At 42.2% G+C, this 23,430-nt stretch overlaps 1 protein-coding gene and 1 long non-coding RNA gene across 4 annotated transcripts in view; one reads left to right on the forward strand and one right to left on the reverse strand.

Annotated features, from left to right (window-relative positions):
• Positions 1 to 6,932: 6,932 nt before the first annotated feature.
• Positions 6,933 to 18,169, reverse strand: LOC123596014. The gene is made up of 2 exons (XR_006711486.1): positions 17,552 to 18,169; positions 6,933 to 7,213 (listed from the first exon to the last, which is right to left on the reverse strand). It is a non-coding gene; the product is annotated as an uncharacterized LOC123596014 (long non-coding RNA).
• A 451-nt stretch (positions 18,170 to 18,620) lies between these two features.
• Positions 18,621 to 23,430, forward strand: part of FRYL (FRY like transcription coactivator) — a 272,775-nt gene continuing 267,965 nt past the window's right edge. For 2 of the 3 annotated variants that reach the window (XM_045474132.1, XM_045474131.1), the window contains exon 1: positions 18,621 to 18,849. The gene's annotated coding sequence lies outside the window, so the exon portion shown is untranslated. The remainder of the gene's footprint in view (positions 18,850 to 23,430) is intronic. The other variant, XM_045474133.1, reaches the window with a different exon arrangement.

The raw sequence follows: 23,430 nt of genomic DNA on the forward strand, positions 1-23,430 counted from the left end.
ACCATCTCTTATATTTCTAGCTGTACCATGACCACCACCCCCAACCAACCCCTTTGGAGCAGCCAATCTTTGGCCTATCACTTTTTCACTGTCCGTTTTTCTACTTGTGTTACTGTATTTTCTCCTTCTGTGGCTTATTGTAACCAGGTCTATTGCATATACCCACAGCTGTCTTGTCCCTCCCACTTTCCATCTTACTCACTAGAAAAACCCAACCCTGCCTTAAACATAACCCTTTACTTCACATCAACACTGATCAGTTGACTATGGCTCGAGAACAATATACAACCGTGTTGAATGCTCTTCAAAACTTTTTTCACCATAAGATTCCAGTCAGTCTTACCCTGTTCAACAGTCTTCTGACACTTCCCTGGGCTTTCCTATTTCCCTAGATAGTTATTTCACAGCTTCTCCTCCATCTTTAAACCTCAGACATCCCCACTCCACTTCTCACTTTCAGATAATGACCATTCTTCTTCTTCTTTTTTTAAAAAAAATTATTTATATTGAGAGAGAGAGAAAGATCATGCATGCTAGCAGGGCAGGACAGAGAGGGGGAGAGATAATCCCAAGCAGGCTCCTCACTGTGGGTACAGAGCCCAAAGCCAGGCTTGAACCCATGAACCATGAGATCATGACCTGAGCAGAAATCGAGAGTCGGACATTCAACCAACTGAGCCACCCAAGTGCCCGATAATGACCACTCTTCTAATTTCAGAAAGTAGAAGCAATTGGAAGAAAATTGCCTGATTTTTCTTCATTAAATCAATCTACCAATATTTGTATCTATGCACTTTGCCTTCCCTTCTGTTAGCTTACATAACCCTCAGTGCTCCCATCTGAAGACAGCGTTTTCATATGTGTATCAGATCCTGTACTTTGGACCCACCAATGATTCTTTTTTCTTTTTTTAAGTGTATTTATTTTGAGAAAGAGAGAGAGACACACAGATAGAGAGAGAGAGCCAGGGAGGGGCAGAGAGACAGAGAGGGAGAGAGAATCCCAAGCAGGCTTCAAGCTATCAGTGAGGAGCCCAGTGCAGGGCTCAAACTCAGGAATTGTGAGATTATGACCTGACCTGAAATCAAGAGTAACCGACTGAGCCACCCAGGCACCCCTGCCCACCAATGATTTCAATCAAGTAATATCCTCTCTCCCCTCTGCATCCATAATTTTTCCTTCTCTTCTTAATTATTCCCATCAGCACATAAGCAGGATATGAATTCTCTCTAGTATCCTTATTCCCTTCAACTAACGTCACATTTTCCTACTTTTTTTTGCAATAGTCCATCAAAAGTTGTCTATTATTACTGTCTCCTCTTGTCACCTTGCATTTTCAATTCAATTCATTCCATTTCCAGCATTTGCACTATTCCTCCAAGAACACTCTCGTCAAGATCAAATAATGGCCTCTATCTTGCCAAACCCAGAGGTCATATCTCAGTTCTCACCTTGCATGGCCTCTTAATAGAATTTCATTTGATGATCTTTACTTCCTTAAAGATTTCTTCACTTAGCTTCCAGATCACATCTCTTTTTGGCTTCTCCTACTTTGCTGGCCAGGCCACATCAGGGCTCAGTCGTTTGCTTTAAAAAAAAAAAAAAAAAAAGTCATCTTGGGCTCCCGGGTGGCTCAGCTGATTGGGTGTCTGACTCTTGATTTCGACTCAGATCATGATGTCACGTTTCCTGAGATTGAAACCCCTGTTGGGCTCTGCTCTGACAGTGTGGAGCCTGCTTGGGATTGTCTCTCTCCCTCTCTTCTCTCTGTCCCTCCCCCACTTGTAAATGTGCTCTCAGTCTCAAAATACATAAATAAATAAATAAATAAATAAATAATAAATAAACAAACTTAAAAAAAATCATCTATGCTCTTTGTGCTCGTTTCTTAGATCCTCTCATTTAGTCCCATGGCCTTAAACACCATCTATACACTGAAGCCTCCTAATTTATGTCTCTGGCTCTAACTACTCCTCTGAGCTCCAGACTTCTATTCCAGCCCCAACTTGATATCTCCCTTTACATATCTATTTGGTGTGTCTTTTTTTCTTTTTTGTTATTTTTTAGGTGTTTATTTATTTTTTAGAGAGAGAAAGAGGTGGGGGGAGGAGCAGAGAGCGAGGGAGACACAGAATCCGAAGCAGGCTCCAGGCCCTGGGCTGTAAGCACAGAGCCCAATGAGGGGTTCGAACTCACGAACTGGGAGATCATGACCTGAGCTGAAGTCGGACGCTTAACTGACTGAGCCACCCAGGCGCCCATATGCCTTTTTTTTTTTTTTTTTAATCCAACGTAAAATATTGATTTCTTCCCCCAGAACCGCTCCTTTCCATGTGTTCCCTTTCTCAATAATTGGCACTTATCTTTCACTCCACTGACCTGCCATTCATCCTGGACTCTGTTCTTTTCCTCATCGTCGATCCATCAGCAAGTCCTGTCAGCTGTCTCACCACCATATATCCAGGATCTGATGAAGTCTCACCACCTCCATTGTTACCACTCAAGTCCAGGACCGCGTAATCTCTCCTCCAGTCTTTTGCAGTAATCTTCTAACAGGTTTCTGCTTTGATTCTTGCCCTTACACAATTCATTCCTTGCACAGAATCAAGAATAATCTTCTTTAATTGGTAAATCAGGTTATGTCATTCCTCAGAGTCAAGGCCTACAATGGTTTTGCATTGCACTTAAGAATACAAACTCAGTCTTTAACCATGTTTACAAGGCCCTAATGACCCGGCCCACTTCTCTGACCTCATCCATATAACTCTTCCTCTCCTTCACCCTGATTTAGCAGCTTGGACTTCCTACTCTTCTTTGAACATGCCAAACTTGTTCCTGACACAGGGGAAAAGTACAGCTCGTAGAGAATCTGAATTTGCTTTTAGGATAGACAAAAACTTGGCAGTGTTCGGGTTGGTAAAGCATGTTGGGTCTCATGTGGATCTATCAATTGAATCAAATTGCATTTGCAATTTTATGTGTTTGTTGATTGACCTTTGATGAGGTAGTGAGCTCCATCGACATGTCGGAAAGCTCATAATCATATCATCTAGTTCATCGGCTGCTGTTGGTGGTAGTTGCTCTTTAGCCAAGACGGCCTTGATTTGGGTTATTTATGTCACAGTGTACTTCTTTTTTCCAGCGGAATATGAGATGGAAGATGTTGCTCTTGTGATTAGTATATTAATAAGCACTCATAAAATCTATCTCTAGGTTATTTTTGAATCAGCCCAGCATTTCTCTTCTTCTCTACTCCCTTTTCTTCACCTCTCCTGTGGGAAAAGGCCCACATATCTCTTTTCCATTTACTACTTTTTCCCTTCATTCTCATTCTCATCCCAAAATCCATTAGCAGAAATTTTACTTGCCTCAAATTCAAAGCTAGTCTACACTACAGGCAACCTGAGGGCAAAGGCCATGCCTGTGTCCTTCGCTGCACTCACAGTACCTAGCACATTGCTTGGCACATAATTGGCATTGCTAGTTGTAGAATGCACAGATGAACGGAAAATAGACACTTCCTAGTTTGTAAACAGAAACATAGCATCTTATTGTTGTTAGGACCTAGTAGATAAAGAGATTCAATCTTTGGAGAAATCAAAATGTTTCATTTGGTAAGAAGAGAATTGTCATGATAGAAAGGCCAGCAACTCTCCTTCAAGAAACTTCCAAGGAATGTGCATTACTCAAATGGTGGAATTTACAACCATCACAGCCATCGTTATCAAGGGACTCAATCCTGGCTTTTTTTTTAATTTATTTTTGAGAGACAGTGAGAGAGCATGGGCGGGGGAGGGGCAGAGACAGAGGGAGTCACAGAATCTGAAGCAGGCTCCAGGCTTTGAGCTGTCAGCACAGAGCCCAACGTGGGGTTTGAACCCACAAACTGGGTGTTCATGACCTGAGCTGAAGTCAGACGCTCAGCCAGCTGAGCCACCCAGGCGCGTCCCCCTTTTTTATTTAAAAAAAAAAAATTTTTTTTAACGTTTATTTATTTTTGAGACAGAGAGAGACAGAGCATGAAGGGGGGAGGGGCAGAGAGAGGGAGACACAGAATCGGAAGCAGGCTCCAGGCTCTGAGCCAGCAGCCCAGAGCCCGACGGGGCTCGAACTCACGGACCGCGAGATTGTGACCTGAGCTGAAGTCGGACGCTCAACCGACTGAGCCACCCAGGCGCCCCAACGTCCCCCTTTTTAAAAAATTTTTTATTTATTTTTGAGAGGCAGAGAGAGACAGCAAATCCTAGTCTTAATAGGTTCTGAAATCCAATTTTATCAACAGACTAAGAATAGATCCATTTATTATGACTGGATCGCCATTAACCAAACTCATAATAATGACATACGAATGCCAACTTATTAGTTTATCATGAGAGCCATAATCATCACAAGAACTTAAAAATATGGAGTCTGTATAATCACTACATGTCTGTAGGTAGTCCTTTATAAGAAGGTGCATCAAATAAGATGTTTGCTTGATGAATAGCGTTTAGAGATGCATGAGAACATAGTGATTAAGACTCAGACCAGGCTTGACCTCAAATCCTGAGACTGCCACTGACTAGCTCTGTGACCTTGGGCAAATTACTTAAGCTCGAATGCCTTAATCTTCTCATCTGTAAAATGGGGATAATAATGGTCTATATCTGTGGAAGCTACTTTTTGGGATGCCTTCACAGGTCACTTCCCCTTAGAATAAGTATTTTCCCTTTTCCCCTCCCTCCCATCTTCCATAAATCTGGGCCTCTACTATCGGTATTTTTGTTATGACCCGGTATCACTGTGCACAGAAAAATGGGTGAGGGATGGACTCCTTATTTAGGTGGGGCTAATCAGATTCTCTCACCCAGGAATTTGCAACTGAGACTCAGAGATTCCATTCAGTCTGGTCTGTCAGCTTGAATGGAGTGATGGAAACTTTGGACTCGAGGCTGCCACTGTAGAGTAATGATGCCTGTCCATGTGCTATCAGAACCAGTCGCAGTCGAGGCTGCTCTGCAGAGAGAGAGGGAGAGGGGGAATGAAGCAGATTTGCCCAGAGAAGCAGAAGCCAGGAGCATAGGCACCAGAGAGAATCTGGAGCAGTGCCTGCTCGTTCCCTCTTTTAGGTCCTTCAGAGGCTCAGCAGCTTTACTCTTTCTGGAAACATCCCCGTTCTCTCATAAACCTCCTCTTTCTTGCTTAAGCTAGTTAGGGTTAGTGTTTGCCATTTGCAACAAAAGAACCTTAAACAAAACAGCACTACAAGATCTTTTTAAGAAGTCGGGAAGTTAGCACGTGTAGAGCATACGTAGTAACAGTATTCCTGACAACTGGGATGGCCAAGTTGTCTCATTCAGTCAAGGTGTTCTCTCTCCATAAAGGCTTGGATGAAGGCTGCTGACAGTTTTCTGTGACACTTTCACTTCCCCGCCTCCGTGGCTAACCATCCCCATTCTGATGGACTCTTGTCTTATTATATATGATGGCACATTTTATCCTTTTTCACACAAGTCTTGCAGCGTCAGGAGCCATTCTCTTCATGGTGACATTGGATTTCTCCTCTGTGATTTATTATGTGCTGGTTGTACAATGAACTCCAAGATGACCCTTAGACACCTCTCATTTCCAGATTCCTTAAAGATACTTCAATGCATTCTCCAAACACTGAACATAATTTATGTTTCACTCAGCTTGTTGGTTTCGTGGGCATAAAATAAGGTGAGCAGTCTTAACAGTTCTGTTGTCTTAGTCTCACCCTCCTCGGATTCACTTATAGATTTCTTAGGGCCGTTTATAGGGGCTTCAGCCAGGCTTCTCTATCTCAGCTGCTCTAATGCCATGGTGATTAAGTACTACTCTCTTGACTTCTCTGTTAACCTTGAGCCCTACTCTTCTGAGAACTTTTTCAGTACTATAGGCAAAGGCAATAAAGGAATCTGGGGGACAGCATGTAGACCGATCTGATCCAAGCATTCCGGGATAGTGGAAGTTGGTGCTGGAAAAGTAGGTAGGGGTCTGTAATGGCATTACCGTTAGAAACAACGACTCAGGTTCCCTGAGGTTGGCAGAATCTCCATGTCAGGGCAGAGATTAACTTGAAGCTTAGATGCTTTCTCCTTCACCATCACTCAACAGTGACCGCTGGCTCCATCACACGGGCCTGGAAGAGCCACTGCCCCTCCCCCGATTAGCTCTGCCGCCTCAGACGTGCTCTTGCCACTAATTTTACTGCTTTTGCTAGAAGTTCTTCAGGCACAACTTCTCCAGTGTGAAGGACACTTTTGATGTCAGTACCATTTTGGAGGCTAGAACAAATTGTTATCTTACTTGCATGAAAATTACCAGGCTGACATCGTACAGGCTAAAAATGTTCACATAGCAGGACTTCCATAAATAGACCTAAAACACTAAATTGTGTTGAGTGGGATTTCACAACAGTGATCAGATAGCTACATATGGTTTGTAAAACTTTTCTTATGGAGAAAGTGACCTGCTAAAATTCCAGGATATAGAAGGTGGAGGGTTTTCTTTATCACAGACAAAGATACCGCCTGAGTGAAAGAGCCTAATTCTCTAAAAGTAAGATGTCTCTTTGCAGGATAATTTAAAATAGTTGTTGTGACTTTGTTCTATGTTAAGGGTTTAGTTTAATGAAAGAGGATTTAATTTTTTCAGTTGGTTTGTAAAAATATTTACTATGTTGGTACTTTTATTATATGTGGGAGTTAATATCTGATGTGTGACTTCCTGAAGAAATGACACATCAATTGCCTATTGTTCTGTTACTTGAACTTGAGCCTGTGCTTCTCTGTGATCATATGACCAGGGTAGCTGCTATACTACTAATCTGCTTGTCATTTACATAATTAATATATGTGGTATATACATATATACCCGTCTCTATTTCAGTTTATCAATACACTGGAATTCAGGCCAAATTTACACTTGAAGAAAGGTAGCAAAACATTAAGGCTTTTATTTGGAGAGTTCAAACAAACCCCCCTCCCCACCACTGATCAATAAATGGCTAAATATCAAGCTAATTGTAGCAAAGTCATTTTTGAATGTACCTGTACAATTGACTAAGTTCTTTATTTCATTTTGCTGTAGATGAACTCACAGGAACATGTATTCGTAAATCTTCATATTATTATTCGAATTGACTGGCGGGATCACTACACATACGGCATGGGCATGTCTGTACGTGGCTTTTGCAGTATCTCAGGACAATCTGGAAAATAGGCAGACAAAGCTAAAGTTAGAAGACAATCCTTGGAAAAGATAATGGGATAGGATGTGAGCCAAGGCTATGGTTCCACAGAGCCCACTTTTTCCGTATCTTTCCATCTTTTCTTCCTGAGTTTATATAATAGCTTCGTTGTTTCTTCCTTCCTTCCTTTCTTTCTTTCTTTCTTTCTTTCTTTCTCTCTCTCTTTCTTTCTCTCTCTCTCTTTCTTTCTTTTCTTTCTTTCTTTTTCTTTCTTTTTTCCCGTAAAAGAGCAGGCGGTGCTTCCAACAATAGCAAACGGTGATGTGTTCACCCAAACCTTCTTTCTTTACCTTGAGAAAAGTAACTGACTTCAATTTGAATTAGATTTCAAGGCAGAGAAAAAGCCCAGGTTTATCTGTAATCCATAATGGGACCCAAAAGGCTACCTATTCGGTTTTCCTGAACTTTGTCACAAGGCAAAAAGCAGTGAAACTTATTCCAAGAAAATGATGATGTAACTAGTAAGGATGGGCCCCTTTGGCTATAACCAAAAGAGATATCGTTCTTTGTCCTGCATGCTGGCAGAAAATTATGGCAACAACTTAAGAGAAAGTGATTATTGTCTCATCTGCTGGCATCGGAATTCTTCTTAGCGAGAATTTCAGACTGTCTTTGTTTTGAAAGAAAGCCTCAATAAGTGATTGAGATCCCGAGGTCTTGGGAAATCAGCTGGCGATAAAGCTTTAGAAAGGGAGTCAGACCTGCTTAGTTGGGGAATTTGCTCTACAGGAGGAGAGACACTCTTGGCTACTGAGAGAAGGTCAAGAAAAAGACACAAGAGGGGAAGAGGCATGTCAAGAGGGTGAGCAGGACCCAGGGATGATGGCAGAGGGTCATGAGAGAGCATTGGTGGTAGGTGGCTGAAAGGACTCTAAGGAACAGAGTATAATAAAATTCTGCTCTGAGCTGTTTGTGAGGCTATGCCTGATGGGGCTGCTCCATTCAACTCTCCAGTCTCCTGTGAACTGTACCAACCTCACGATGTTTCCATAGGTTTGCTGGTTTTCTTGATATTAAAAGAGTTCAGAAGGGAGTCTTCAGTGAGAAAGAATGAGCCTGGAAGCAAAGGTGAAAACAGAACCACCCCAATCCCACACCCTTGCCCCGGCAATTCACAAAAATCCTTGGGAAGGCCTTTGGATTTTATAACATGCACAGGATCCTTTTCTAAATCTTAAGGGTCCAGGTATCTCCAGCTGACATCGAGGTTTTATAGGAGCGACTGTGTTTCCATAGTGTAGGCTTGCCAGATAAAATACAGGACACCCTGTTAGATTTGAATTTTAGATAAACAGGGGGGACTTTTTTAGTGTAAGTATGTCCCAAACATTATGTTGAGTATTTTTTTGTAGCAATGAGTATTTTCACATGGGCTTCCCACAGATACCCAAGATAGCTACCTTGTTGAATTTGGGCTTCATTCCCAATAAACAATATAATCTCTTGAAAAAGAGACTTGGGTCTGAGTCAAGGCTATGGTCCCACAGAACACAACTTCCTCATTTATTTCTGCCTCTCTCTCTCTCTCTCTTTTTTAAAAGTCTATTTATTTATTTTGAGAGAGAGAGAGAGAGAGAGAGAGCACACACGTGAGCAGGGGAGAGGTGGAGAGACTGGAAGAGAGAGGATCACAAGCAGGTTCCAGGCTGCCAGTGCAGAGCCCAATGCAGGGCTTGATGCCACGAACCTCAAGATCATGGCCTGAGCCAAAATCAAGAGTCAGATGCTTAACCAACGGAGCCACCCAGGCACCCCTCTTCCTCTCTTTTCCTCCTCACTCTTAAACTTTCTCCTGCAATTACTTCCCATAATTCTATAGAGACAACTGAGGGGGCCCTAAGGGAAGGAATTGAGAGATAGTCAGTCTCCTCTTCCCAAAAGGGAGGGTGGTAGTGCCTATATATGGAGTTGTTGTGAAATTTCAATGAATTAATACATGTAAAGTATTAAGAACAAGGGCCTGGCATGAGTGAAATAGTGGTATTCGGCTCTAGTGCCTCGAGTCCAGGGTCAAGAAGCCTCTGACTGCTGTAGTCACCACTGTTGCCCTCCTCTAGTCTTTTCTCCATACTACAGCTAAGGACCTTTTAAAAATGCAAATCCGACCGTGTTGTGGTTTTTTATGACTTTGAATAAACATTAGGCCCTGATTGCTTTTGCTCTTACTTATGTCTCCAATTTAACTGCATGTCTCTTTTCCCTTCATTTTGTATTTTGTGGGCACAGGGCCTTTCTCAGTGCCATCAAGGTGGTGCACCTGCTGTGCCTTCTGCCTGAAAGATTTTTCTCCTCTCCACCCCCCACTTCCTCATGTCCGTGCATACTCATTTTTCAGTCCTTGTCAAAGAATACATCCTTAGGGAAAACTTCCATGACCTCCTAGTCTAGATTATAACTCACGATTTATTTATTTATTTATTTATTTATTTATTTATTTATTTATTTTTCAACGTTTATTTATTTTTGGAACAGAGAGAGACAGAGCATGAACGGGGGAGGGGCAGAGAGAGAGGGAGACACAGAATCGGAAACAGGCTCCAGGCTCTGAGCCATCAGCCCAGAGCCCGACGCGGGGCTCGAACTCACGGACCGCGAGATCGTGACCTGGCTGAAGTCGGACGCTTAACCGACTGTGCCACCCAGGCGCCCCATAACTCACGATTTAGACCATTCTGTACTCTTCCCTCATAGCCATTGATTACAGTTGCTAATTATATATATTTGTGCGATTATTATACCATAAGCTCTATGAGGACAGAGACCCCATCCATCTTGTCAGCCCCTAGAGTCCTCAGACCTAGCATAGTGTGAGAAATAAGCCCACTGACCTAATCAAAGCAGGGACGCAGAGACTTGGAGCACAGTGAAGGGAGGCAAGAGCAGGTGTCTGATGGACAGGCACACTCGGGCAGTTAGAGCAGACAATTTATCTCCTAGTGTGCAATTGCTTCATCTGATTCCTCATTGGCTGAGGACTACAGAGACTACAGACTTACCTGGAAGTAGTCTATGCCCATATAAGGCAAAAAGTACTCTGATTGGAATAAATGTACATTTCTTTAGGTGAGGCAGAGACCTTCAGTCCCTCCTTTGTTCTTTGATGCATGCTCATTGCAAAGCCCAAGAAAATAAGTCTGCATGAAAATAAGCCCGCAAATCGGAGAGGGGAAGAAGAACCAGGAAGTGAAGTGTCCAAGGGTTTGGGACTCCATTATGGGGGAGGGGGGTTTCATATATATTTCCAATAGGTTGTAAACCTACTGTTAACTAGACAGCACAGCTTTTATTTGATATTTCTGAAAATGAATCATCCTCTTTACTTCTCACACATAGTATGTGACACACACTAGGTACTCAACCAAAAACAAAAACAAAAAAAAAATTTTTTTTGATGAATTAGAGTTATGTTAGACCAGGAGTCAGTACTATAGCCATAGGCAAATCTGACCCACTACCTCTGAGACCTGCAAGCTAAGAATGGTTTTTATATTTTAAATGATTGAAAAAAATCAAAAGAAGAATGATATAGCTTGACGCACAAAAATTAAATAAAATTCTACTTCCGTGTCCATGAATAAACTTTTATTGGAACATGGCCCTGCATGTTCATTCACGTATTCTCCATGGCCACTTTTGTGCTACAGCGACAGAGTAGTTGTGAAAGAGACCAGATGGCCCACAAAACCAAAAATATTTAACTATCTGGCCCTTCACAGAAAAAAATTTGCTGACCCTTGTGTTAAACAATAGTAATTTTGGACTCTGGGGCAGCTTGTGTTCAAAAGCACCTGCAAGTGGCTTTTCTCAATTGTTAACAGTTTGCTTCTGTTGCTGAAACAAATGATCTATTTATTTTGCTTAGTTGGTAGGATTAATTAAAGAGACTTTCCTTTGTCCTTTGTTTTTCTGTTTCTCGCTCGACAGACAGAAGCCCCCAAAAGAGATCAGTCATCTGGTATACTCCTTTGCCGGTAGTATGATCGTGTAACTGTCCTCTGTCGTCAAATTTCCCAGTTCTTTGGATAATTCATGAGTTCCTTTCCCAAATGAGATAATGAGTTGATAAGTGGTAGCAATGAATTTAAATAGAGTGCCTACATTTTCCCATCACCTTCCCTTCAACTCACAAACTGGAAATGGACTAAAAAGTGTTTCCTGTCTTTTTTTAAAGGGACTATTTCCCTTACCAGTTACAAATTCATACTTACCAGAGCAACACTTTAAAATATGCATTACAGGTTTAAGACAATTTCAAAGTGATTTCACAAGAGTACTAACTAGATAACCATTTTAACGGGGACAGATGATGTGTTCATTCCTTTAAATTATTTAATTTAAAAATCTAATCTGTGGGACGCCTGGGTGGCTCAGTTACGTGTCCGACATTGGTTCAGGTCATGATCTCACAGTTTGTGAGTTCAAACCCCGCGTGGGGCTCTGTGCTGACAGTTCAGAGCCTGCAGGCTGCTTCAGATTCTGTGTCTCCCTCTCTCTCTGCCCTTCCCCTGCTTACACTCTGTCTCTCGCTCCCTCCTTCAAAAATAAATAAACATTAAAACTATATAATCTGTAAAGTAACCACTATATAGTCTCTTGGCTGTGGAATTCAGACATTTTTACTGAGAAATGGACAAAGGGGATCGTACTGAATATAGGTGTTTTTCTTTATGTCATGCTTTTCACTTCTGAAAAGCTGTTTGTGAGTGGAAATATCAAGTTGAAAAATATTCTCAAAATTCCTTCAGAGTAATCCACTTATAAAGTCAGTATTTAATCCTTGATTTATCTCTTCTTTAAGTTCACATTTTCACACAATGGGTCTGTGTAGAGTGGAAGTCCCTTTGTAATGATGAAAAAAAAAAAAAAGAAAAATGGCAAAGTACTAACACATTACCAGTAAAATATTCTTGGCAAAGTTAAGATCTTATTGATAAAGGTATCCCAATTAATAAAATAATATTAAAATATAAAGCTCCTAAATTATCTAAAATAGGTACAGAATATGAAGACAAAATAAGTATAATATCTTATTAATAAAAGATGAGTCCAAACACATTAATCATGTATTCCACTGAATAAGCATTATCTGAAAAAAAAAAAATCAATTACTTGACCCAGTTTAGAAGGTGATATTTCTAGACCTTTACCATACATAGCATTAGAAGATTTCTTCTATACGATGCTTAGCCATTATGAACTATCCCATCATAAAAAATTTGTATCTGATTGGGTTGCACTATTTAAAAAAGCACCTTTATATATAATTATGTATACTTGAGTATATATACATATATAAATACATTTGCATTAATATAACACAAACATTTCTCCATGTGCTTTAATATGGCTCATATTATCATTATCTAACTGTGACAGGATAGGCATTATGATATTTATCGATGGTTATCAGGCACTTAACCTAAATTTTTGTAAGCTCAGAAACTATATGGGTAAACATTTTTTTTAAAAAAAGCACTTAAATTTCTATTGTTTGATTCATTGACAAACAAGGGGGGAACTTTCTAGGGATTAAACAATGATTTTTAAAAAGTGGTAAGCTTCCCAAAAGAATAGTAAGGGAACTCTATAAGACATGGTAGATAAAGAAGTGAATTCAAGTAGCATTTTGCAAGGGCTTTCATAAATAATAGTTTCTCTTGGGGCGCCTGGGTGACTCGGTCAGTTGAGCGTCCTACTTCGGCTCAGGTCATGATTTCGCGGTCTGTGGGTTCGAGCCGCGCGTCGGGCCCTGTGCTGACAGCTCAGAGCCTGGAGCCTGCTTCAGATTCTGTGTCTCTCTCTTTCTCTGACCCTCCCCTGTTCATGCTCTCTCTCTGTCTCAAAAATAAATAAATGTTAAAATAATAATAATAATAATAATAGTTTCTCTAAAATATTCTGGCAGGAAGCTAGCAAGTCAGTCAGTGTGACCCTATGACATTTACTCACAGGTAGAGTGAAAATTAACAGAAAATCAAATAGTTTTTCCTCCTATGGACATCATGGGGGAAAAACCTTAAGAATATTTTAATTTCTAAACCATTCTTTAAAAATAGATGAAAAGAGGCATCAGATTGAGTAACTTAAAGTGCAATGAGTATGCTAGTCTCAATTGGAGGTTTGTGCAAGTTCTTTACAATGTCTAATTTATTCAAAGAACGTTTATTTTGACCTTATGACCTTCCCAATTTTGGTTTTTAAAATATTTTTATTTTATTTTATTTTATTTTTTTCATTTTTTTTAACATTTACTTATTTTTGAGACAGAGAGAGAGCATGAACAGGGGAGGGTCAGAGAAAGAGGGAGACACAGAATCTGAAACAGGCTCCAGGCTCTGAGCTGTCAGCACAGAGCCCGACGCGGGGCTGGAACCCACGGACCGAGAGATCGTGACCTGAGCGGAAGTCAGACACTTAACCGACTGAGCCACCCAGGTGCCCCTAAAATATTTTTATTTTATGAAATAATGGGAAGAACAGATAGATGGTTTATTTATATTTATTTTTAAGCCTTTACTTTGCAGAATAAAAAACTTGTTAAGGCCATGTTAGTTACCAAAAATTCCTTGCTATTTTTACCAGTCCATGAAATAATGTCTGGGAACCAGGGATCTAGACTGATAAGACAGATTCACAATAAAATATTAAGTAATTAAAATATTCCTAGGGGTTCCTGGGTGGCTTAGCTGGTTGAGTGTCTGACTCTTGGTTTCAGCTCAGGTCATGATCTTGCAGTTCCTGAGTACAAGCCCCAAGTCAGGCTCCGTGTTGCCAGTGCAGAGCATGCCTGAGATTCTATCTCCCTCTCTCTCTGCTCCTCTCCTGCTTGTACTTTCTCTCTCTCTCAAAATAAATAAATAAAACAAAAAAAATTATAAAAAATATTCCTAGAATAGTATTCTGGTTAATTAGATTTTCACATTGTAAGTTAACCTTGTTGTTTCGGCCTTACTCATTCAACTCAATTTGACATGGATTTATTAAAAGCCTTAGTTAGGCCAGGCATCAACCCAAGTGATGCTGATAAAAAGATGTATAAGCATGGCCTTTGATCTTGGAGAACAGATCAGATTAGTGCAAGAGACAGAAAAAGAAATATTTAAAAAATATATTTATATATTTTGAGAGAGAGATTGTACATGCTCCTATGCCCTCAAGTCTGGGGTGGGGGGCGGGTGGGAGACAGGTTGAAAGAGAATCCCAAGCAAGCTCCAAGCTGTGAATGTGAAAACCGACCTGGGGCTCCAACCTACCATGTGATCATGACCTGAGCTGAAATCAAGAGTCGGTCGCTTAACCAACTGAAAGAAACATTTAAGTCCTGTTTTCAACTTGACACTTGGAATTGAGACGTACGTATGTGGTAGAGAAATAATCATGTCAGGAAAGGGGGTAAAATCTGAAAAGTCTTCACCAAGAAGGCAACGCTTCTGTTAGGTTTTGATGGATATCTGAGAATCCTCCAGAAGAGCGTGGAAGGGAAGGCTATTCTACACAAAGGGAACCACGTGCCCAAAGGCATTGAGGCTTGAAAGAACAGGATCATTGATACTGATAGAGGAGTCATTTCAAGTGTCAAAGGAAGGAGTGGCCAGAGAAGAAATCTGAGAGGTAGCCTGGAGTTGGATTATAAAGGGAGATGTCTGTTTTGCTGAGATGCTTGGACTATATTCAGTATGAGCCTAGAGAATCTTGGAAGGATTTTAAGCAGGAAAGAATTAGAAATCTAAAAATGTATTAGTATCTCCTTTCCGCCTCAATAGATAGAATATACTGAACAAAGTTAAATCTTTCACTGATGATTGAAGGTTGTTCAGTGAAATTCTCAATGAATATCAGTTCTCATTTTACAAAGAAACATGTTGAAAGCATGACAGATGGAGCACATGGGCCTCCTCTATAGGGTCTCTATAGAGACCCAGGAAATATTTCTTGAAGTTTCTTTATAAAATCAAATTACCATGAATTTATTTTCTCTTAATTTGCTTCATCCTTGTTAATATTAATAAAGGGCTGGGGGAAGAGATTTTTGTCGACAGCTTCTAGGAATTGGATTTTTCTTCATTTTACTGCAGAAAATCACTGGTTAATAGATGGTATCCACAAAAGTGCTAAGTGAAGGGTAAAGTTGTGCCACTTTTGGGTAGATTTTGGAGATTCTGTCTCTGCACAGTGGAGATATATTCATTTTTTTAAATGTTTATTTATTTTGAGGGAGAGAGAGACAGAGTGCAAGCAGGGGAGGGGCAGAGAGAGAGGGAGACACCGAATCCAAAGCAGCCAGGCTCTGAGCTGTCAGCACAGAGCCCCTTGTGGGGCTTGAACTCAAGAACTGCGAGATCATGACCTGAGCCGAAGTTGGAAGCTTAACCGACTGAGACACCCAAGTGCCGGGAGAGATATTCATTTTTCCCTCTATTCTTTACTTAACACCTAATAGTTACTATATAAGTGTACAGTGAACTGAACAGAATTTACAATATAAATGATAACAATTTTCCTAAGGAAAACTAATTATTGACATTTCACTAGTTCTTTGACGTGGTTTACTTTTGTGTATGAGCAGGGAGAATAAATCATCATAATGTATTTCACCCTCTAAAAGAGTTTTAAAAAGATCTCTATACAAGGATGTTAAAAAGCTTTAGTCATGTTGGCACATTGGTAGAATATTTTATTTTTTATTTTTAAAAGTAATCTCTACACCCAGTGTGGGGCTCAAACTCACAACCCCCAAGATAAAGAGTTGCATGCTCTACTGACCGAGTGAGCCAGCTAGACACCTCTGGGAATCTTTCTCTTTAAAGAATAGGGATCTAGCTTAAGGAAGAGAAATAAAGGCATGGGATAAAGTCCCTCTGAAGGGGAAAGTGCACATTGTAAATTTCTCCAGGAGATAAAGTCTGTCTGAAGGGGAAAGTACAAATAGTAAATTTCTTCAGGGACTGGTTTAGTAACACTGAACAAATGACCTGCATATTGGAAACTCTCGGTTTGCAGATTTTCTAAATTTTTCCTTGATGTTAAATACTAATGGCGCTATTAGGAGTAGGAGTTCCGATGTATGAGCTAAAAAGTGATAAACAATCTTATTGTGGGCAAGTGTGAAATAATAATAATAATAATAATAATAATAATAATAATAATAATATAAAATAGAAAAAATAGGGGCGCCTGGGTGGCGCAGTCGGTTAAGCGTCCGACTTCAGCCAGGTCACGATCTCGCGGTCCGTGAGTTCGAGCCCCGCGTCATGCTCTGGGCTGATGTCTCAGAGCCTGGAGCCTGTTTCCGATTCTGTGTCTCCCTCTCTCTCTGCCCCTCCCCCGTTCATGCTCTGTCTCTGTCTCAAAAATAAATAAACGTTGAAAAAAAATTAAAAAAAAAAAGAAAAAATAATATAAATTATGTTTGGCAGGTGATGATCTCAGCATGGTTGGTTAAGTGTAGGGAATAGAATTTAGAGGTTACTACAGATGGGCTTCTGGAATTATGAGCTCAAATGCCAGTGTAATAGAACAATCTGGACATCATAAAACAGATGTTTTACAAAGAACTTGAAAATATCACCTAGATCTTGAACAAAACCTACTGCTGTGTACACATCTGATATACTAGATGTTTTTATTTCCAGAAGATCATACTAGATATTAGAGTATAGAATATTCTTAGTCTACTTATATTCTAATAGAATATCAGAACCCAGAAGCAATCTCAAAACTTGACAGTAGTAAATCAAGAGAAAACTGGTATTACTTTACCCTGGCTACGGTAAAACAAACAAACAAACAAACAAACAAACAACAAAAAAACCCTAACCACCAAAAACCAAAATGGAATAGGCTGAAAACAGGGATTTAGTTATAGACACTTAAGAAGAGATTTATAGAAGCATCTATGAAGGCCATATAAATACAACCCAGATATTTCCTTGTCTCTTGCCCCTACTAGAAACACCTAAATTACCTAAGGTGTTTTCCCTTTTCTGATTCTCCGATATTTATGGGTATGTAAGATTTTTGAGCTGAACTCACATTAAAGTCCTTTGGACCACCAATGTTTATTTCCCCCTTTCTGGCACTAAACTCCCTTTCCAGGGTACTGCTGAGTGCTGCCATTTTCTAGGCACCACTGGGCTACCACTGCAAATGCACTAAATAAATATCCTGAGGTCCAAAGGCTCTCAAAGTTCATTGGCAAAGAGGCCAGGACCCTTAACCGTTTCCCTCTCACATTCTTAGATGGGTACCAAAGCACTAACTGTACCCAGTGTTAGTATTTACAACTCTTTCTGTTCTTACAGCTCTGGTGGGAAACTGGGTACATCATAACCCCCTAGGCTGTCGTAGAATTTCTCCTCTCCTGGGTGAGGTCTTGCTGCAGGGTCTACCTTCCGGTGCCAGACTCCTTATCCCTCAAGGAATAGCCTTCTGGTGCCCGCTTCGGTCAACCTGAGCTCTCCCTGTGATAGTTCTAGCAAGGGCGGGGGCGGGGGAAGGGGGGCGCGGACGCCTTCAACTTTTGAAGCTGGCGGGAGAGGAACCATCTATGGTGTAGTCTTTTCAGAAGAGCACCTTCGCTTTCGTGGCAAACGCCGAGACAACACAGAGGACGTGAATGAAGCGGAACTTTTAATGCAAGTGATTTAGTTTGTTTAAATGAACGATTGTGAGATAACGACACCTCCAGGTTTGCAGATATCTTTACGAAAGCTCTTTGGGGGTAGCGAAATGCCAGTAGAATCGACGGTGAAAGTAGAGTGGGCAGTGAATGAAAACTTGAGTGAAGCTCCGGAGGAGTTAGTACCAGAAGTTCAGGTATTCTAACTCATTCTCACCACTCCATTCACTAGACCACAGGACTCTGAGGATCAGCAGGATCCCAGCTCTATAGATTACTCGAGAAGATTTTGAATGTTTCTCGTCTCCCTTTCTCGCTTTCCCCAATACAGGCTGTGAGTCTGTCCACGACCCCTACCACCATTTAAAGGGAAAGGCGCTTAGAAGGCAAAGTAGGGAGGACTTTGCGGCTGTATTTCTCAAACCCGTAAAGAGAGAGCGAGAATGGGCAAGGGGCGTGCAGACTAACTCCTTCCTTGCCCAATCAGGTGCACAGGAAGATGTGCTTTTACCAATAAAAATAAAGTTCGCTTTCCGGAGGCGGGAGGGTGAGCCTTGACTGCCAGTTCTCCAAAGCAACGATCGAGTAGAAGACAGAGAGTGATTAGACGTAGGACCAACCCGGGAAAAGGGGCGGGGTGGGGGCGGGAGCCACTCTGAGCGGCGGCTGGGCTGGCCAGTGGAGTGCGAGGATTGCTGTTCCTGTTGTAGTGTTTCTCGCCAATCAGGGAGGCGAGGGAGTAGGCGGGGCGGGGAAGGGGTGGGAAGAGCTCGCAGCACCGCCGGGCGTCCGTCGGGCTCAGGGGGAGAGAGAGAGAAATCCGGTTAAAATCAGAGTCGGAGGTTTAACCACAGATCGGTTCCGATCGGATTATTCCTTAAAGGGGACGCGCCATTGTCAAGAGAACGGAGCCCGGGGCCCGAGGGCGGGGACCGGCGGCGCCCGAGGAGCGAGGCAGCTGCACTTGGACTGGGGACGGGTAGGTGTCGCCTGGGGAAAGACGCTTCATTTCACTTTCTCTTCCAGCCCCAGGGGCAGGCGCCGGGATGCCCACCGCCCGGCGGCCGCAGCCCTGGCAGGAGACGAGGTCGCCGGCCCTCGCCCGGCTGCCCTTCCTGATGAGAGCCGAGGGGGAGGCGGGCCAGGATGGCTGGCAGGCTGCGGCGCCCGGGCAAAGACTCATAACGGACGGTAAACGGCAGCGCAGCCCCCGCCTCAACCGAAAACCCGCCGGAGCGGCAGCGGGTCCTCGGGGAGCGCCGCGCGCCTGGCTCCCCCGCGCGCCCGGCTCCCGTCGCGCGCGCCGCTTCCTCGCGCGCCCCCTGCCCCTGGCGCGCCCGCCTCCCCTCGCGCGCCCCCTGCCCCTCGCGCGCCCGCCTTCCCTCTCGCGCCCCGTTTCCCTCGCGCGCCCGGCTCCCCTTCGCGCGCGCGGCTCTCCTCGCGCGCGCCGCCGGCTCGCCGACTCGCGGGAGCCGCCCCGCGGGGAGGAAGGCGGCGGCGGCCAGGCGGAGGGAGGCCGGCAGCCACGGCTTCGCCGCCCCGGCCGTGAAGGGAGGGCTGAGGAGCAAACTTGGCGCGGCAGCTGGCGGCCCCGGGCGGGAAGAGGCGCTGCGGACCCTTGGAGCGCGCGGAGTCGCCCGCCCGGCCCAGCATTGTCCCTCTTTTCCTCTGCTCTCGTTTCTCCGCCCACTGCTCGCGGTCGCACCCCCAGACCCGCAGCCTGCCGGAGCCGGAGTCGGCCCCACGGACGCCGCAGCCCCGGCTCGCGCGCCGCCCGGGCCTGATGAGCTTCTCTGCTGCTCTCGGTGTCCGCACCCGCGCGGGCTGCCTGGGCGCTGAGCTCTTCCTTGCAACTTTTCTTTGGCGGGGGATGGAAGTTGTGCCTTCCGGGCAGCAGGTTCTTTGGTCAGCGACTCTATTCTCCTTTCTGGAGAGGATGATTTCTAGGGCGAGATGGTTCTTGATTGCCGTCGGTTTTTCCTCCTATCCCAGTTTCGTTCCCCGGCACCGAAAATCACTTCTCTCTTGGACTGGCAGTTATACGGGAGCATTAACCTCTCTCAGGCCAAGATAATAGGGGAAAAAAAAAAGGGAGCTATGTTGATGAGGGGTAACAGGTCTACGTAGAACTGAATTTGCCTTAACCTTTGAGCTGAGGAAAGTTACCTCGATTTACTGGCGGAGGTTCTTTTGGAAGGGGGGAAGAACAATCCACGTAACAAAACCAACCATTAGGTTGCTGGGGTCTATAAGATTAGGAAAAAAAAAAAAAAACTTTTTGTAAAGAAATGAAGTTGGTTTTGTAGTGTTCTGACTAGCAGGTATCAACCATACAGTTAATTTCTTCTACAGAACTCCCATGCCTTATAATTAGTAACAGCAACTTTTACTATTGATAAAACAAGTATGAGATTTTTTTTTTTTTTTCCATCCTGAGCATTATTGCTGTGCTATACTTGTCAATACTTGCTAAAGAAATCATTTAGAAACAGCACATCCCTTGTTAGAGACCTTATTTAGAAAAGAAATGTTTTCATAAGCATTCATTTTTGACAGTTTCTTCTTGAGCAATACTTTTGTAGAGAACTTGCATGTGCAAGTTACAAGCCTATAAACAAAGTAGCAGTGGGTGTGTTATTCTGTAGTCCTTTTTTTTTTTTTTTTTTTTTTTTTTTTTTTTTTGCTACTCTATCAAAAATAGCATTCCATCCCGTCTTTTCTTCCATTCTGAGTTATTTTGTAAAAATTGCTTCTCTGGAAGAGTGAATTTTGTTGGAACGCCTGGCCCAGTGATTTTTTTTCTTTTTTTTTTTTTTTTAATGCAGTGCTAACAGCTTCCCAAAGTGTTCCTTGATGAACTCACTGTCTAGTAACTTTCTGACTGGTGTGGAGCATTATTTCACAGTCTTGGCAATAACAAGAAAGGAGAAATTATACTCAGGAAACTGAAAGCCAATTTCAGATAATAATGTTTGAGAAGTACTTTATTCTTCCCACAGAATTTAGGAAGTGCAGACACACACACAAAAAAACGTGTTCTTTTGTAGTAATCTTGATAGTATCTAGCATTGTTACACCTATATTCCTCTCCTCCCTCCCCTTTGATCCTCTTCTGTGATAATGATGTCAAGCTTGCAGCCATAGTCTTCCTTTCCATCTCATAATGTAGTAAGTAAAAGATTAAAACAAGTTTCCAAATTTCTTAGTTTACTTCCAGTTTAAACAATAGAGGAGAGAATCTGAACTTTCAGAAAGAATTATCTTTGAGATACCTAGGCTATGCTTCTTGGAAAACATTTTTCCTGTGTGCTTTTCGTATTGTTTTAAACACATTGTCTTCCATATACACAGTGCCAAGATATTTCTTGAGTTTGTGAACTGTCCCTTGAGATCCTTGGGAACTAGGACTGTCCTTCATTTCTGTGCAAATTCACTGTGTCACAATAAATGTGTTGTCTTAGGACTTTGTGACAAAGAGATAATGTTCTGTAAAGGCTGCTTCAGAGACTTAATTTTTTTTTTTTTTTTTTAATAAGCACCTTTGTGAACAAGTTATACCAAAGCACAGCAATTAGTTCAGTGTCTAGGGGACGCATCTAGGATGCTTTTTGTTCTTTGTACAAAAAATGTGTGATTTAATTGTTTATAATACCTATTCCACAGACGTCTTTTGTGATAGTGATAGCTAACTGTCACAATTATTAGAACTAGGTTTAACTTGTCAGTGATATCTGTTGAGTATCCATTTATTTAAGGAATATTATGGAAAGATAAAGTAGAAATGGATGACAGTCATTGCTCTCAAAGGTATACAGTTTAATGGGAAGATGCAAAATTATTATCCATAGGAAAAAGACAGTGTATATCTCAGCACAGTAACAGGTGCAAAGTGACCGTGACATAGGACTCGTGCCCAAATGGTAAAGGAATAGTGGTATAGAAGAAATCTAGGTGAGATGGGAAAATTTTCATTGCTTTATACAGCAGGTTTTATAGTTTTAAAGAAATTTTAAAAGATAAAATATGTTTGGGGGTTGGCTGGGTGTATGTTCTCTACTTGAACTATTTTTATCTGTAAAATATTTTTTTGGGGCAGAGCATGTGCTCCGAATTTCAACTGTTGTTACCTCGCTAGAGGGATCATCCATCTAACCCAGCTCAAATGTCACCTTGTCTGCACGCTCTTCTTCTGTTCTCCTAATCGTAAGCGATTGCTCTTTCCTCTTGCTCTTATAAAACCTTTTACAGCACAAGCCAGGCTCTGACTTAGGTGTGTTTATGTTTGTATTTTCTTCATTAGATTGTAGACTTTGGTAAAAAACCATTAACAAATGTTGGAGGTCCTCCCTCTTTTTTCTTTTTTCTTTTTAATGGTTGCTTAAAATACTAGAGCATTTTTTTTTGTTATCCCACCAGTATTCTGAAAAAACCCTAAGCTTTAAAGAAGTTCAAATTGTTTTTATTTGGAGAAAGTGTATATGTGTGTTTAGAGGTAGAACCATATTCCCCTTATCACCAATATGGTGACACGTATGCTATCGTAAAACATTGATACAAAAGAAATGTAGAGTTTGGGAATTAAAAATGCCCCCCATACACTTCCATGATCACATTATAACTACTGGTCATGGTTTGGTGTTTATTCTTCCAGTTCTTCCCCCTTCTTTTATTACCTTCTGGTAGGACTTGCCTTAAACCATCATATTTGAAAATTTTAATTAGTAAGTTGTGTTTATTGGGAATGGAGAAAGATAATCAGTTCTTACACACTTATTACCCAGTTCTCTGGGCTCAGTTATGTTTTTTCTACTTTTTCTTGAGATACAGGGCTACCACTAGTGTGTGTTGAAAACATTTCAAAAACTGGTCAAAACCTGTGTTGCTGAACAGTTTACCTGCCTTTACCCCAAAATACTTTTTGGAGTACAAGGGGCGCCTGGGTGGCCCAGTTGGTTAAGCGGCCAACTTTGGCTCAGGTCATGACAACTTTGGCCTAGGCCATGACAACTTTGGCCCAGGCCATTATCTCGAGGTTGGTGGGTTCGAGCCCCGCGTCGGGCTCTGTGCTGACAGCTCGGAGCCTGGAGCTTGCTTCGGATTCTGTGTCTCCCTCGCTCTCTGCCCCTCCCCCGCTCATGTTCTGTTTCTGTCTCTCAAAAAATGAATAAATACGTTAAATAAAATAAAATATGTTTGGAGTACATACTTCTAAACTTAATCTCTTCTCATTTCTTGATTCTTTTAATCTCTGGAGAGCATTAAAAATTGCTTTGAGTTTGCCAACAGGCACTCCTCATAGTAGCCCAAGGAGGAATGTGGGAAGACATTTCTTCATTATCAAATCACATACACAGGTTGTATTCAAACCTTATGTTGCTCCTTATAAAAAGGGAGCTCCAGGGGCACCTGGGTGGCTCAGTGGGTTAAGGGTCTGACTCTTGATTTCGGATCAGGTCCTGATCTCATGGTTTGTGGGTTCGGGTCCCACATCCGGCTCTGTGCTGACAGAGCAGAGCCTGCTTGGGATTCTCTCCCTCTCTGTCTCTCTGCCCTCCCCCCA

The sequence above is a fragment of the Leopardus geoffroyi genome, chromosome B1 (genome assembly GCF_018350155.1).
Source record: "Leopardus geoffroyi isolate Oge1 chromosome B1, O.geoffroyi_Oge1_pat1.0, whole genome shotgun sequence".
Taxonomy (NCBI): Eukaryota; Metazoa; Chordata; class Mammalia; order Carnivora; family Felidae; genus Leopardus; species Leopardus geoffroyi.